The following is a 13,470-nucleotide window of genomic DNA, read 5'->3' as shown; positions in this document are numbered from 1 at the left end:
AATTTATGTATTTTATTATACTACTAAATAATACCCCTTTCCCACTGCAACTAGCGGGTCGACCCGTGTCTGCGACCCGCTAACTATCGCCTTTTTAGACACCTTTCCCACCGCCTGCACACCCGGGTCTCACCTCCTGCTGGCGAGCCGCATCGCTGCGTTTTCCCGCACTGATGGTGTCCCACGTTGATGACATCATCAGTGTGACGGAGCAAAACGAAAGTAAACAATGCAGCGGAACACAGCCCCTGTTACCTGTAGACGAATCTCCTCTTCCCCACGGACCAGAGGAAGCTCTCTGGTCTCGCTATCTTGCCACTGCTGGGTCATGTTGACGAAGGAAATCTCACGCCGTGTCCAGAAACAACAACTAGCGCGCTAACTTAGCCGCGCTGCGTCGACGTCATCATGTAAGTTCCCGGATGTGTCCCTCCTACTAAAAGCCACTACAAACTCACCCGGGAATTTACCGGGTCGATTGCAGGGTCAACGACCCGGGTCGAAATCCCGGGTCAAACCTTTTCCCCACTGCCATGACTTAGCGGGTTTAAACGGGTTTTTTGGCCAGTGGGAAAGGGGGTATAAGAGATCGTGCACTAATTTATTTTCAAGTTAGTCAGCTTCGTTTTTGTTCTATTTGTTTTGCTTCTAACAGACAGTGCACTTATTTATTTTCATGTTTCAACTAGCCTTAAATGAACCTTGTTATTGCATTGTTCCATTTGTGAATGTGTCGTTCCCTGCTGTTAAGAATAAATCTTTTGTTAAGGAATATGATTTGCATTTTATCTTTCATAAGAAAGACAGCATTTTCGTAGAAATTCGATTGATTTACAGGGAAATTCAGCTTTGCAGAAAAATTGCCGCTTATCAATTAATCGATAACCGATCGATAAGATGAAACAACTATCGACTGATGAATTACTCGATAATTTGCATCCCTAGCTAATACCTGGTTCCTATGCAGGTCCTGTCAGAGCAGAACACAAGTGTGTTGCAGGAGCGACTCCCTAAAAACAGTCCTGTGCCCATAAAGAGTTACTGATATTTTTATGTGAAGGTCAAATGTTTACAAATGGCAGCTGAATGTTTAGAAGTTGAAGTTGCAATGGGGAACACTGAAAGAAAAAAACTTGTTGATCGAGAAGACAGATTGTTGAAAGGGAGTGTTTCTTCAATAACAACAAATAGGAATAGTTTTAACTATTTTTCTAGCAAATTTCTTACTTATTAGTCTTACTTAGTCGACCTGATTGATTCTGGAAAGAGATGTTGCTCGGGGGATGCGGGCAAAGGGGAGACGAGGTGTAATCTTGCGATAAGTTGTGAAGATGTGATAGCATCATGCTAAACTTGCAGCCGGATTCAAGTGTGTCAATAACACAATAAGCTAACCAGCTGGGTACCGAGAAAACGAAAACTCTTGATCTTACCACAATGAAAAGACTGGATATCACTGCAGGCAGCCGACGTTCTTGGTAAACCAAGTAAAAAATGTAAATATAATATATACGTCATGTCAAACTTACTTTCAAATCCGTGGTCACACACAAGTGTAACAATTTAATTCCATTCTCGGCCGATTGTTGTATACTTCCAAGCACCGACACCTGTTTTTTCACACATTTTACCATCTGTATTGTGGGAACAATCCCAGCTGCCAACCCTGGACAAATGTCACCGTTGATGAGCAGCTGATGCCACTGAGGGGCCGCTACGCCTCGAGGCAGTATGTAGCACCTAAACCTGCAAAATACGGTACAAAGATCGGAGCTGCCTGTGATTCTGCCTCCTCGTATGCTTGAACCCTGATGGAGGAACCACTGAAACCAAACCAGATCAAGACAGGAGCTGCTAAAGAGGAGGAGGGGGAGAGAAAGGTGTTTGCTAAATTCCGCATTCATTATTCTAGGCTGTGGCCAACAGCAACAAAAGCAAGCGCTGCGGAGTGTGTGGACCCAAGACTGACAGAAAAACGCAATATACAGGAATCAAGCGCAAGAAGTGCATATATAACACCCCTCACGTGTGGAATAGGCTGGTGTGAAAAGGCAGTTTGTTCAGTTGGGCTGATGTGCTGTCTTGGCTGACAGATAATGAAAAAAAACAAATGAGTAGCACTTTTATTCATAAATGTGATCAAAGGTAAATGGCAATTAGACATATTGCTTGTCAATGGGATGAAGCAAACATCTGTTGAGTACGTGAGTGTGAAATTGTCTGTGTTGCTGAACTACAAACCTAAAATGCAGCGCCTCTGCCAGATTCATAAACACTGGCTGAAGAACAAGAATATGAACATCAACACGAGGGTTAATGTACACAAGGCAGGGGTTGAACGGAGCCCATTGGGCAATCCCAGGAGGAGTGGCGGCAAGCAGCCACATCAGAGTCAGCCTCTAGCCAATATTCCTGGGAATGAACACACTGGACCATCATTATTTCACGTTAAACTGCTTGATTATTTGACCTAACTTCAAATAATTTTAACTTTATTTGTAGTCCTATTTACAACTGAACTGCTCGCAAAATAAAAAGTTTGAAAGATTGGGCTCAGAGGGTGAAACAGCTTGGGAAGGGGTTTTGGTGGAGGATGATTCGAGTACTTTTAGAAAATTCAAAGGTTTTTGCTGCGTTAGAAAAAAGAGAAAGCACAGATGGGACACGTGTACCTGTCCTGACCCCACGGCAAACAGCTGAGGATGACAAGAAGTGGGCTGAACAGCAACTGTTTTGTAACTTATTGGACGCAGCAGTGATAACGAGCTCTGCAGCTCTTCTTTTTCTTCCACTTCTGAAATTAATTTATAGAAAGCCTAGAACTAGACGGCCTTAAATGCTTTGAAGACCCATTATAAAACCCAATGTTGCCTTTTAACACTGCAGATATCTTTCGAACAAAATGAACTTTCCAGTAGACACACAAGACACCTTTTTTGAGTCACGTCTTTAGGAAACCAAAGACAAACTTCATTACCCTGGAAAGCCAGTAATGTGCAACTGTCTTAACTGTGACATGCTATTTGATTTTTCTGCACTGTAAATACTTTGGTGTAATGAACAGCGCTGCAGCCGGACACCATCAAGGTTCAAATTAATTCTGTGGAGAGCATCCTGTGCCTGCATTTGTTTCCTTCATGTCTTCAACTCTCACATTTACAGATATTATTAATAAACCAACAGGTGACTCCAAAGTTGTGTCTGTATGTGTAGATATGGAATGAAATCCCTATCAAAATTCAAGAGCATTTAATATATATTTGAGGGCAGTATTTATCGATTTCATTCTTGGATTTTGTGATATTGTTTCTCAGAACTCTGCTTTGCGCTCAAATTTGCTCTGCGCGTGCTCAAACTGTGTCCTCGCGCTCGGTTACGATGCTGCTCGCACAGATTTCCTGCGCTCAAACTCAAACTCCTCTTGCTCTCATGGAACTTGTGCTCACGGATCTCTGCTCTGCTCTCATATTTTTCGTGTATCAATGCTGTCAACCAATACAAAGCCGGCTCACTTTGACCAATCAGATTATCCCTGTTGGTTTACGGGTGCGTTCGCTGTTTTCTGAGGAGCGTCGCATACGGGCGGACACTCTTTTCAACAGGTTTTATCCACTTTCTTCCTCTGGGGGTGTAATAATTGTGATTTATTTTATTTTATTTTTTTTTACCACTGTTGGAATAAAACATCATTCAATACATACAACAGCGTCTAAGCTTCTCATTACAATGGCTATATTGTATAATAATAGCCGCATCGAACACTGCTCTTTGAGGTGTGCTGGTGGAGAAAACAATGTCACCACCCTGAAGGGACAAGGTACCTTTTGTCAGTTTGATTTTCTGTCAAATTGACATAATCAGATTCCAATAAACGGGTCATTTTCTCACTTTTTCGTTTTTGGGCAAAAAAACAAACACAAAAAAGAATTCAAATGCGTCTCTGCTGCTGTTCATGAAGTCATATCCACTCTCAACCCCTGGAATACAGTCGCACTAAAGTGTGTAATCCACCTTTTTACATTGTTCTTTAAAATTCTTCCACATTAAAAAAAAAAAATGTATTCTTTATGATATGTATATTGTATATTTGTTATATTGTTATATTTGTTGTGTCTGCTCTGGAAAGGAGAAACTCTCCAATCACATTGCACATTGTAACAATGATAAGACCATTCTGACTGTAATGGCTCCAGTTTCAGTGTTCATGTCATATGGGGAAATAAATTATAATGCGTCTCTGTCAGAGGTACCGTTTGACATGTGTATTGCCTGCATGTGTCCTGGTTTTATGATACAAGGGAAAAACATGAAAATAATATAACAACAATCTGGATAACTCCGCTGTGTTTTTCCACTGATCACAGATGATGAGGCAACAGTCCAGTGAGGCTGGATTAATTAGAAATAACTGCATGAGATGTTTTTATTTTTCAGCATATCAACAAATCTGTTGATTATTTCAACAGAGTAAATTCGGTGATGAGGAGAACAATACAGGGCGACCCCTGCTGGTCATTTTTTTTAAACTAATTTCATTTAGTCGGGAGTTGAAAAAATGCAGTTTAGCGTCTAACAATTAGAACCAAAGAGCAGCAAAGCACAGAGTGAGCTTCTTCGTGTAACACTAATACAACTTTTATGAGTTATTTACAGTCCTGACAGGAGGCTGGAGCAGCAGTCAGACATTTGCCGCTGTGTTAAGAACAGTTTTACTTTCAGAGCAGCGTAAGCCCCGCCCATCTGTCAAACAGGAAATAATGAGTGGAAAATCCAATGACGTATAGAATTAATTCTATACGACATTGGGAAAATCCGTTTTGTCAGTCAGGACGGGAAAACGAGTAAAATTCTTTTATGTTTTTTTTTTTTGTTTTTTTTTTTGGGGGGGGGGGGGGGGGGTTTGCCCAAAAACGAAAAAGCGAGCAAATGGCCCGTTTATTGGAATCTGATTATGTCAATTTTTATGTCAATTTGACAGAAAATCAAACTGACAAAAGGTACCTCGTCCCTTCAGGATGGTGACATTGTTTTCTCCACCAGCACACCTTAAAGAGCAGTGTTCGGTGTGGCTATTATTATACAATATAGCCATTGTAATGAGAAGCTTGGACGCTGTTGTATACATTGAATGATATTTTATTCCAACAGTGGTAAAAAAAATAAAAGAAATCACATTTATTACACCCCCGGAGGAAGAAAGTGGATAAAACCTGTTGAAAAGAGTGTCCGCCCGTATGCGACGCTCCTCAGAAAACAGCGAACGCACCCGTAAACAAACAGGGATCATCTGATTGGTCAAAGCGAGCCGGCTTTCTATTGGTTGACAGTGTTGATACACGAAAAATATGAGAGCAGAGCAGAGATCCGTGAGCACAAGTTCCGTGAGAGCAAGAGGAGGAGTTTGAGTTTGAGCGCAGGAAATCTGCGCGAGCAGCATCGTAACCGAGCGCGAGGACACAGTTTGAGCACGCGCAGAGCAAATTTGAGCGCGAGAGCAGAGTTCTGAGAGACAACATCACAAAATCCGAGAATGAAATCGATAAATACTGCCCTCAAATATATTTTAAATGCTCTTGAATTTTGATATGGATTTCATTCCATATGTAGACTGGGTCACCTGGGACACTGTAATATGGCTCCCTGCAGATACATCACTCTGCAAGTTTATTCTGAAGAAAGACTGAAGAAAGGATGAATGAATTAAATAATTTTGACCATAAAAACATGCAAAAGGTTTTGGTTGTTTTTCGACCCTGTCCAGATGAACCACCTCATTCTGTTTGGTCCACCGCTTTTCTCTCATCTTAAACATCTCAGCCTCAACGTCAAAGGATCCACATCAAAGTCTGTGCAGGTTCCCTGATCGTGACATGATACATTCTCACAGTGTAAAAGTTTTCTGAGACATTTGACCAAATTGTTTTGTCAAGCGTTCATATTCTGCTATACTAAATCAGGAATGTAAAATGAAAATCATTATCAGGATGACCCTCCTCTCCTGAGAACACCCTGGTCCAGGACAGAGAGCTACTTAAAATACAGAGACACAGTCTCTTTGCTTTGGTTTGTCGTTTGTTGTTTCTCCCACTCACTCAAGAGTAAATAAGTCCAAAAAGTGACAAAGGACTGGCATGCCATATAACACACTGAGGGCAAAAGTCATGCTCCAGGGTAACTATATAAGGGGCTCCTTCCAGTTGTCATATTAACAGAAAAAAATAAGAACATAAAACATGAAACACAACCTTGATTTTTCACAAATATGTAACATCCCTGACTGATTAATGTTTTATAATCATGGAGATTTCAGGCTGATTCAGGGACAATCCCATGTAGTTATACATTAACCACCACGTGTATTTCTTTGTTGGGGCCTCATTTTCTGGGGACAAGGCGGCCTGTTCTGCTCTGTCACAAGACACACAATTTGGTAAAAAAACAGAGCCAGTTCAGGTGCTTTTTTTTTTTATTCCTGTAAATTTGCTTCAAGCGAATGCTGAATTAAGGTGCAGATATGCCAGAGGGACTCATTAATTACTTTCCTTTGTTTAACAGACAGATGCAACAGTGGCCTCGTGCATAAGCTGTTCTTGATTTTCACTGAACGTCTGTGCTTTGGCGCTGGCTCCCGGACTGACATGCCGTACGACACACAGGGGCTTCCAGACAAAATAGTCCCCATAATTGCGAGCCATGTTTACAATGCGTCTCATTGTCGGGGCTGCAAAGCAGCTCCATCTATTATGTCAATATGCAGCGGTACGATTGGGACGCCGCAAGTTGTGTTTTGTCATGATAGACAGCTTCTTTCTTACAACTAAACACGACTGAGGAATTGTGACAGTACTTGAAGCAATCCAGTAAATAAAGACAGAGAAATGTTTTTTTTTGGGGGGGTAGCTAAGATGAAAAATCCTCACAATAAAGTAACCGTATTGGGAGTGATGAGCTATAGAATCTGAATATTAAGCCCACAAATCTTGATTATTTTAGCATTCAAATGCCAGTGTGTGCTGTGGTATATGATAGAAACACATTCTCCCCTGCGGTTTATACACCGGTTGAAAAATAATAGAAAATAATAGGTCTTTTTCAAACCCCCTGTCAATATGAAATGAGCTGGAATTACACATAAAGGTAGAGCAACAAAAATAAAAAAAAAATTTCAACAGCAAAATCAATACATAACTGCTTCTATGGCAAAACACACAAGTGCATATATACCCGAGCAGAAGTTGACCTCTCTTATCTTCAAATGGTACAGAGACCTTGGCCCAGAAACAACACCCAAGACCAACAATAACAAGCGACAGCAGAAATCATAAAAATCATAAATACATCCATTTACAAAGGCATGCAATAAATACTCATCTCATGCAGAACAACTGCTTCACCTCAGGTCATACAAGTAAAAAAAACAATGGAAGAAAAATACCCTTTCAAAGAGTTATAAAGGGAAAAATATGTTTATTCTTTCAATGGAGATTAGTTAGCTTGATTGTTTACCTGGTGGTTAAAAAAAAAAAAAAAACATGCTCACGAAGTAACACTCAAGCCTCAATAATGATGAAGAACCAAAATCTTTCATAATCCTGTAAGCACATGTGATCAGTTGGAATGAGACGAGTCTGAAGAGGAGAATCAGAGCAAATTGTTACAACCTCATTGTTTCAGCGGGTAATTCAGGAATTAGCTTTCTCTGAGGCTGCGCCAAGCAATAATTTCTTTTTATGCGAACACTGGGTCAAATAATTACATGCACTGTGAAAAGCTTTCTTTGCTGTGGTGAAACCAAAGAGAATTTCACTCCACTCTGCAGTGTCTCATCAGATTGCATTCAGGCTTTACGCTCTCAGTCAGAAACGTTTAACAGCCAGAACTGTGACAAGGAGTTAGAGAAAGACTAGTGTCTGGTTGATGGGCCAAGTAAAGCAGTCAAGGTATGAAGAGTTAATGGAAACACAGTGAAAGCTGCACTTTAACTTCATGGTAATGGATCAAGACAGAGACGGGGATGCCAGTCTGGGCAATTTTTCCCCACAAATGAGTTTCGTTTGATCTCCAAGTAGAGGATGCATCCCCTGACCTGAGCAGAGGAAGTAATACTTCTGTTCAAACCTTGCAACAAACACCTGATCTTTCATGACTGAAATGAGCCAGAGATGCCTATCCCTCACAGCAAATACCAAGAAAGTGAGGCTGTGCTCTGCTGCCCCCTATTGATGGTTATACACGCTGCAAGTAAAACTCAATGTTCATGTCTTGGGAGTAGTTGTAAACACCGGGCCTTCAAACTGAATTCAGCAGCACCATTAACCATGATCCGCTTCAAGTATGTGATTATCGCAATGGGCCATTAAAGCTATTGAGCTGTCATGCACAGACATCTCAGTGGTTTCACTGTATGTAGCCTGAACTGAACTGCAATGTCTTACGTTCTGAAATCACCCCAAAAATGGACGACCTGTTCCCATCCAATTACCGGTACGACTCCACATCAGAAGAAGTTTCTGAAGCGTTAGATCACTGATCTCCCACTATCAAAAGCATTCTTTAGAAAATCAACAAACTATTTGCCATATTCATCTAGACAGATAGAAAGGCCGGACTACACCTTAAGTTATTACATCTCTCTTATGAGATGGGGGGGAATCCAATTTCCAGACTTTACATGCTATACTCTATGGCAGCACAACCTACGTCAGCATCATATTATTTTAGCAAGAAAACACACCCAGCAGAGTGACAGTCCACTCCAGATATACCCTTATCTATTCCCTTCAGACATTATATCATTAAAAAAAAGCACATGAATATCAATTTCTCAAAAACAGCATTTCAGTCTGGCATGAGACACACAAACATATTGCTCACATTATCCCAGTTTAACCCGGTATGGAGCAACGAGCAGTTCACACCAGGCAGGGAAGATTGAGGGTTTTGGAACATGAAAAGCATTCAGAAAATTAATGGCCTTTACGTTGACTGACCTCTGCTCTCCTTTAACCAGAGATTCCAAATCCCCAAGAAACATTTCTTTTTTTCAAATAATTGCATTTGAAAAGCTGCATGTCCTCAAACTATGGACTGATGATATGTCTGCCTCTTTTAACAAAACCTGAGGAAATAACAACTGCAAATGTAAATATCCAGATATTATAATACTATACGAGTACAGCACTGAATAGCTTGAGTACAGCACAGACTCAACATAAGATAAATTAAATGCATGGATAGGTTTTAAAAAGAAGACACTGATGAAGCAGATTTCTGTGATTCCTCATCAGAAGTCACAATAACAAATAAACACAGGATTTCCTTTACTGCAATAAAAATGCTTGAGGAGAAGGTAAAGTGCAGTTAAGACGATCAATTCAGCACCATCATGTGGTTAAATTTGCTCCAAGTAAGATGATTTATGGGATGTGTTCACACCTCTGCCTCAAACTCATACGCAGAATTTGGAAGCCCCACCTCCTTCCTGAAGCTACTTCCTGTTTGGGAGGAGCTTAGGGGATAATTCCACCAGGTTCTGATTTGATAATTTCCAGAGGCCTCACAGTTCAAGTTTCAGGTCTGTACCCGCTGTAGAGATCAAATGAGAGCAAAAGAACAACAGAAGTCAGAGGTCACAGCAGGCTTCATGTCTCAGCGAGGCCTCAGATGATTGATTGACCTTTTGGTCTCTCACACACACACACACACACACACACACAAAACACACACAACACACACAACACACACACAACACACACACAACACACACACAACACACACACAACACACACACAACACACACATCTGTGAGGGCTGTTGCTCTATTTATCTATTTATTTTTATAAATAACCGACGAATCATCCTGTATTTCTGTTTTTGCTACATCAATACTTCATAATCTCCAGAAATACAATTAAAACACCTGAAAAGGTATGATCTTAATTTTGTGATATATATATATATATATATATATATATATATATATATATATATATATATATATATATGTACACATACACATGAAGACAGACCGATTGACTGATTTATTGATAGATTTACAACAGAAGAGGAACAAAATTGTTCCAGCAGTATGAAACACTTTTGAATCAAAAACAAATAATCAATACTATTTGGAAAATAAAAAAATGAAGTTGATATCTAATGCACAAAAGATCACTTGTGGACAATTATTATTAGTTAAAGAGCAAAACTCCATTCTAACAAAAAAAAAAAGAAAAGAAAACTCAGTCCGTGATACGCATCAATTTCCTTCCGGGTCGGAGGTCAGAGTCCTTAGCAACCAGCATCGTGGTTGCTAAGGACTCGGCGGAACGACGGCAGTGCAGAGAAAGCCGTGGGAAGGCACGTAGAAACAAAACTGCAGATCACATCCATAAACCGAGTGGAAACTTTTTAGACAAAATATATTTGACTCTAGAGAAGCATTGTGTAAACTACATCACAGATTTTGGTTTTTTGTTTTGTTTTTGTGGTTCACATTGTGGCTTCTGATCTGTTTCAGAAACTATTTCAAAGATTTTTTGTTCTGTTCTGAAAGTCAAACTGAAGTCATTCAATGCAGAGAATTAATGAGCACTGGTCATTTCTAGGGGAGGAGAGTCTCAAATATTCACTCTGTTATTGATCAAATATCCTCAATCAAGTCTTGTCTGACAGTATTTATTGTATTTACTGGTATTAACCATTCACATCTGGTCCACAAAATCAACAGTCTAAAATGTCAAATACACGCCATGAGGAAATGTATGCTTAGAGGTATTAGTTCAAACAAATATTCGCCAGTTTTGCAAAGAACAAAACTTTGATTAAACTGCATATTGTGTCAGCCGTCAGTTTCAGATGAGCCCCGAGTTTCAAACTGGAAAATGATTCCCTCTTCTCCAAGTCACATTGAATTTAAGTTAATCCAGGTGTCTGTTCAGAATGAACCAAAGCTAAACGGATCCAGGCTGTCAAACCACAAGTGAAACATGGCAAACAGCATGTGACTTCCTCTTTGTGCATGTAGTTTAATCATAAAGCGTAAATGATCCGACTCTATTCCTCAAACTGTCATCGTTTCAAGCTTTAACTTCACTGAAACAGCAGCACCCTGAGGTGGAAGAGACTTCACTGCTTCCACTGTGTTTGACATTCCCACCACTCATCACTTCCTTTGTGCTCTCTTTTTCAAATAACCTGTTTTTTTTATCAATGAAATCGTTGGTTGTTGCAGAAACATCTCCTGATGCGCAACCTTGTTTTGTGGAGGTATTTCGGGTCTTACATCCTCCAGGTGAACCAACCAAGGGACAAAAAATATATATATAGATACTGTATTTCAGATTTTCCACAAATTGCAAAAGGCACTCTAACAAAATATTACAAACTAATGGAATTCTAATAACATTTTATCCTCTCACAATAAATTAACATGAAAAACCTTTAACGTTTCATTCTCTCTCATTTCAAATACAGACTAAAAGGTGAAACCGAACTGTAAAGGAGTTCCTGGCCTCTTTATAAACTGCAGGCAGAAATGTGAGGCCTACAGAGTCAGGAAAGCAAACAGAAAACTTCTGGGCGCATGAAAGAAAGGCCCTCCTGTCTGTGGGTTAGGATATATATGGTGGGAAGAGGGTGGTGTGTCCGTGCGTTATAAGCTGGCGTTGCTTCCATTCATGCATGTACGGCTTCTGTTGACATACCCTACTTTTACAATTCAGTCCAGCAAACAATGAGGTAAAGTTACAGGAAAACAAGTGAAATTATCCCTGTTCTGACACGAAGGCTTTGATTACATGAAGTGAATATAACTAACTGGCGCGTCTAATGGCTGTGTTCAAAATCAATTCACTCAGATAAATGTGACTTTGATGAAAAAGTGACCCAAAATGTACATCAATATGTGATATTTCAGTTGTTGGACAACAGTACTTCATGACAAGAATAACCAATTTAGAGCATCTTGAAAAATATTAGATATGTGATTTAAGTCACTTATATGTCGCTATATGTCAATTGTATGATAATCATTGTGAAGGTTCATACATATTTTAGAGAGTGCTCCATAAAGGCAAGGTGTCCCCTTTACAGAACATGACCATAGCTTCCTCTGCAGACCTGATGACCTTTACAATGGACCTGATCTCCTGCCACCACTGGGATTCGAACCTGGGTCCCCCGCACTCAGAAAGTCACGGTGGAATCAGGAGATTTTATTGATCACTTTATGAACACAATTGAACACTTTGTTTTTTGTAATGTGGACATTCTGGTTCATCACAAACTTATTATATACTTTTCAAAATGCTATTTAACACCTCGCTTCATGTTTTTAATGTATTTCCCTGTAAAGCACTGAATTAACTTTGTATTCAAATGGTGCTATATAAATGAATCTATCTTGTTTTAAAGCTTTAAGGTAGAAACCTAAAGTTATGGGAGTAAAAGTAACAGGCAGAAAAAGCTGATAATTCCATGACTATACATTTCCAATTAATTTATGTTTATGTCATGTTTGGAAATAGTTTTCAGACTTGGCGCATCAATTTATCAGTCAAAAGGAGAAAAGAACCATATGCTGTCACAGCTATTGCATCATGAATACCTTTTAACAACTCGCTCTGTGAACTAAAGTTCACCGCGTTATAAATGAAGCTGGTCGCCTCTGAAAACAGGAAGTGTTGGAGAAGTGGCTGACAGGAGCAGAGGGCACCCTTCACCAAGACTCCCCCACTGCCACGTGTTTGTCCCGCTCGCATTAAATCATGCTCTTCATCACATTATGAACCCCTCCATCCATCCATCCATCCATCCATCCATCCATCCATCACTCTCCGTGGAGACCTGACACTTCTTCTCGACACGTGCTCAGGCTCTCGTCTTTCTCTTCCTTCCTGGCTCGCGGCCATTCACGCAGACCTAACGTGACCCGCAAATCGGCTCCTTTAAGAGGATTTAACCACGTTACGGCCCCGTGTTTATGGCGACCACCCGCTTATTAATGGACTCAAACGCAGAAAACTTCAACGGGCACATTACGGCACTGCGTCCCTCTTTTATCTCCCCAGAAGCTGTTTTCTTACCGTGGATGCGAGCCGGCGTCTTCTGGCAGCGGTCTCCTAAAACTTCAAGGTGTTTTTTTTCCCCCCCCTTTTTTTTTTCTCCCAATATTAGAAGTTGCATCACCTCAAGTCCTGCGTCCCCCCTTCGGTCGCCACAAGGCCAGCAACTCCTCCTTAGAGCCCTCCCTTCTGCTCTCTAAATAGGCGGGGGGGGGGGCAGCAACATGTGAGGGCTCTCAGTCAGCGCGCACACACGCGCGCGAGCGAGCGCGCGCTAAACCTGTCACAGGCACTTGGCGCGAGGCTGCTGCTGCTGCATGAATGTGTCTTTTTTTCTTACCTTTAATACCACATCACAAACAGTTGCACGTGCCTACCGCATAAAAAAAAAAACAAAAAAAAAACG

General features: G+C 40.6%; 1 protein-coding gene across 1 annotated transcript in view; it reads right to left on the bottom strand.

Annotated features, from left to right (window-relative positions):
• slc6a9 (solute carrier family 6 member 9) overlaps window positions 1–13,207 on the bottom strand; it is a 64,829-nt gene extending 51,622 nt beyond the window's left edge. The window contains exon 1 of the mRNA XM_030114207.1: window positions 13,086–13,207. The gene's annotated coding sequence lies outside the window, so the exon portion shown is untranslated. The remainder of the gene's footprint in view (window positions 1–13,085) is intronic.
• Between the last annotated feature and the right edge of the window lie 263 nt (window positions 13,208–13,470).

Source organism: Salarias fasciatus, chromosome 18 (genome assembly GCF_902148845.1).
Source record: "Salarias fasciatus chromosome 18, fSalaFa1.1, whole genome shotgun sequence".
NCBI classification, from domain to species: Eukaryota; Metazoa; Chordata; class Actinopteri; order Blenniiformes; family Blenniidae; genus Salarias; species Salarias fasciatus.
The sequence above is the reverse complement of the archived record's forward strand: the minus strand, read 5'-3'. Positions and strand labels throughout refer to the sequence as shown.